The sequence below is a fragment of the Vanessa atalanta genome, chromosome 11, assembly GCF_905147765.1.
Source record: "Vanessa atalanta chromosome 11, ilVanAtal1.2, whole genome shotgun sequence".
In the NCBI taxonomy this organism is placed as follows: Eukaryota; Metazoa; Arthropoda; class Insecta; order Lepidoptera; family Nymphalidae; genus Vanessa; species Vanessa atalanta.
Genome location: NC_061881.1, coordinates 6,121,748 through 6,126,693, shown reverse-complemented (window position 1 = coordinate 6,126,693; position 4,946 = coordinate 6,121,748).

Here is a 4,946-nt window from a genome sequence, read left to right as displayed (position 1 = left end):
GTTTTATACAATTGTTTCCTGTCCAAAAGTCGGTCGCAATATGAAATCAGTTTTTAATTACGCCTTTAAGCCATTTTTTTCAAACATTTTAAAAGATACGTAACGGATCTCATTTATTTTAAATTTAACGTATAAGGTTTTAATCACTATATACATTTTTAAACATCAATGTATAACTTCTTTTAATATCAAAAATAAGTAAAAATTATTACGTTATTTTATAAACGTAATAATTAATTTACAGGGAATCAATTGAGTATCAGCCGAAAAATATATCTAACTTAATAATTAACGATCTTTGAATTTCCATTTCAATTCTATTGTTATACAGCTATAAATAATTATAAATATTTTATGAAACATGATTTTAAATAAAATTATTTTTATTTTTTTTATCTCACGCGTGACATTTATTACCATGCGTGTGATAGAAAAATACTTAACACGGTATGAAAATAGGTAATACGTAGCATAAATAAGGGTTCCTGCCTGCGGTATAATATATAATGTATCCTTTTATAAATGTATCGACATTGGAAATAACGTTTTTAATATATAATAATGCTCAACCCCACATCAGCAAGTTTATAGAATGGCTAGCAAGCTCATAGATCGCAATCCGATCGACCATGTACGGAATGAAGTCGACATACAAGTTTAACAAAGGAATCCAATGCCAGCAATCATAAGTCAAACATCTCAAAAGCATATAGATGGAATAATGGAATATTATATCTCAAATTTTATTAATGACCGAATAAAAAGCCAGGGCGCCTATTCTACTTACGAATTGTGATTTTATTGCATCGAATGGATACGTTATCGATATAGTATAATCGGGATCGTCTCATAATCGATATAAACAAGAAGAATTGTCCCTCAGTTATTATTAAGCTGAGTTTTATTTTTGTGAGGAATAGTCAAAGTCGGATCGGAATTCGGGAACGTTTCATATCCGTTATACAAAAAAAAGTTGGCGGTTATTGTAAACAGAGCCGTAATCCAAAACAGGAAAATTTGACCGCTGGAATAATTTTCAATGAAAAGATAACGGAGAAAATTAATTTCTTTCAATATAAGCCTGAATACAAAATTATTAGTTCGAATAATATATTCTAAGTTATTTCTAAATAAACACGAATAAAGCTTCTTCTTTACTTTTAAAATATATTCCATAACAAGCAGGACCTACGGGTGATATTTCCTTATATTCATAGTAAGATGCAGCCAATCAAATCAAAGAGGTAAATTGTACATCAGAGAAGCTCTAAAAGATCCTGAAAAGAATGCGTCAGTGGAATCCAAAATCGATAAAGAATTACTAATAATAATGGACTCGTGAGGTTACTCACTAATTCTTATACCGGTTAATTTTATTTGTTGAAAGAACAAGCAAACTTATGGTGACATTTTATACATAACTTAGTATTAGTATTTACACGTTGGAAATAAAATACTAGTTTTATAGTCACTATATTGTAGTTTGTTTCTGAGTGACAATAAATGTCAACTACATTAATAACATCTTCTCACCAATTGAGTTGAGATAAATTGACTTGGTATTTACTTTTATTTTAGACAAAATAATTTTGATAGACAGATTTAGCGCTTCTTATGATTTATTTCACGATGTATTATTCCCCTTTTATTAAACGATGATTACAGAAATAATTTCACTGTTATCAAATTATTCGATTTTTTTTTATTAATGTATAAATAATAAGTTTTAAAACTAAAATAAGATTACGCAATAAATCTCGCTAAGAACAGTACGAAACAAGAAAATATTCTTTTCTGACATTCTTATCTACAAACTATTCATGTATATTTTTAATTAATTTTAATTTAATACATAGAATGATTTTCAGAGAACCGTGGTCATATGCCGCTTTATTGTAAGAGTTGTTGACATAACAAGACACGTTTTAGTATTAAAATACGTTATAATAGCACTACGCGATAGTATTAAATGTTACTTATTATACCTCATATATATATATATCATAATGATAAATACCTCTGAAGGTAGGTCAGAACAGGTGAAAATACATACGACCTAAAATGAATACCCTCCTTTTAACGTCGCCATAATCGGGTAATAAAAATAGGTTACCTAATTTTAAAGCACTTGATTGAAAATGGTTTATAAGTAGATATCATTGCTTTTAATTGATTTTCAAGATTCGTGTTTATAATTCTTCGACATATAAAGGTATATAATAATTATATTATTATGTATACATATTAATAATTATAACGTATTTTGACTTTAAGTCAAGTCAAAGCTAGGCTTTCATTAATTACTCCAAGTCATTTTATGAAACATTGCGTATATTTATATCGAGCACTTACAAATAGTCTAAAACGTAGGTACGTTTAAATATGTAGAGTAGGTACTCTACATATTTAAATTGTCACACGCTTACTTAAACATTTGAATATTGACGGTAAGTACAAATAAGTTAATTATTAATAGATTTATGTACTTGATAATAATAATAAACAATATAAACTACAAATGAAACTTACAAACCATTATACATTACACACACTCTACAAAGTTGTTGCTAAAATTTTCCTGCAGTGAAGTTTTTGTTCAACATGTAGTATTTAAGTTATGATTAAAAAAAATTAGCTAAATAATTATGAAAGTAAATTTTACCGTAAAACTTTTATTTAGTACATTTTGTTTTTCGCAGATATTTCCGTAAGCTACTCAGATTTAATTATTAAGCTTGTTAATAAGTGCATGTATTTACAAGTACTTACCAACGTTATTAATAAATAGTATATTTAGTACTACTATATAAAAATCTAAACATTAACTGCTTCATAAAAACAAAACACAATTAGTCTAACGGAGTTAAATTGTTTCACAACCTTACAGAAAATCATCAAATCAAATTTGTGACAAACAAGAGTGTCTTCTCTTTAATTTATATTTTTATTAATATATTCTCTTTAAAAGGTACAAGTGTGACGTAAAAAGACAAAAGCTTCCGCAGTATCTGGCAGTAATCGATTTCTTTTTGTTTCGTACATTGTCCCGGCCTCTGAAAGCAGACGTTCTCTGTAAACTTGCGGGACAACAAAGGACTTTTTAGCGATGCGTAACTTTACAGGATACCTAGAACTGGTGTTATCATTGCGCTTTAATGCGCAAAGAGATGAATTTTGGTAAGCACTTTAACGGCTGACCGTTATCCATGTGCTTCATATTTTAAATATAGAAAAAAGCTAACTTCGGCACAAGTTCCCATACCCAGTTTTGCCCTCTCTATTAGTCTAACATTTGTTTTTTATATTTTTCAAACATTGTAAAAAGGCGAACTTCGACATGAATTTTCATCTCCAATTTCGAGGGCTAGCGTGTTGAATTTTCAGAAACGCTTTAACAGCTAATAGTTTCCAGTCGAATGTAATTCAATATGCTCATGTATTTGGAGAGTTTGAGCGATTTTGAAGCGAATACTGTGAGTTTATATGTCTCAAAAACTTCTAGGACGGCATATAATATATATCTTTAATAGATAACTTTCAGTAAAAATGAAAGGAAATTTTGTTAAGTGTAATTGTCATATACTATGAATACGTATCAAAATAATTAACAAATTACTTTACTTTATACTTTATTGTTCACCACAAAGAGAAAGTAAATAAATAAAATATGTATACAGCCTAAATAAAAGAAGTCTAATTTTGGCAACCTTATTGCTACATAGCGATCTCTTCAGGCAACCAACGGTGTAGCTCATAGAATATGAGATGCTGTAATAATAAACAAAATAACATTAATTAACTTTATTACTATTCATGGAGAACATAATTTTTTTTTTTATTAAAAAAAAATACGAAATATTAAAATGAACGCCTGCAAAAATATGCGAGACGTACGAGTATACTCGTAATTGTACGACGCATTAGTACACTACAGACAAATATTTCGGTTGGTGAATGTTTGGTATTTAATTGGTTAAAAAATGTCTTGGTATTAGATCTGATTTTACCTGTACGAATTTGGGACGGGCATCAAATAAGCATTATAAACTTTAAAATATGACCTTATAAATGATCAAGAATTCCACTAAAAACCATATAGTGCATATAGTGCATGCAGTGGCATTACAGTATTGTATAAATTGAAAAAAAAGATTTTATGTAAATTTTGTGGTTGTTCGGGCTTTATACAAGTGTGTCTTAAATTATATAACCTGTTTTTTTATGATATCCAAAGCTTGTATTGCTGTTTTTGGCTTGAATACTACGTAAGCCGGTGAAATGCAATTAATGGTACAAGGGTCAAAACATCTTAGATCCTATGGTCAGTAACATAAAAACAAGACATGGTAAGTATGGTAGAAGTATGATAAAAAATCATAATGTTGTGATGAGAGATCTGCTATTATTTTGAAACCGAGGAAGAGGGATGTTGACGACCTTATCTCCATCATAAGAGGAAATAATCAAAACTCAGAGACATTTAAAAAAAAACCACTTAATTCATTATGCCCTAAAATTAATTTTACGTAAGAATTAGAGTTTTTCTGATGGTAATATACTTTTTTCATTGTTTTTAATCGTTAAATCCCCTTATTCCCTTAGATATTAGTTTTTTGGGCCCTATTGTACACTAAGCCCATTGCGGAGCGCACTCGACTTATTATCTTACTGCTTGCTGCTTAGTCCGTTACTGTACGTAACATATACTGTCACGTAATATACGTATACGTTTCGACATATCTTCAATTATTAAATATAATTAAATTATTATCAAACCGTGTCATAGCTTTTGTTGATTAAATGATGTTATTATACATACTTAATAATTAAAATACAGATAAACTATGGACATTAAATTTATTCTTTCGGAATGGTAATTTATTAGTCTCGATTAACTTCTTTTCCCATGACACTATTATAATGAGCCATTAAATTGTTTTCTCTTA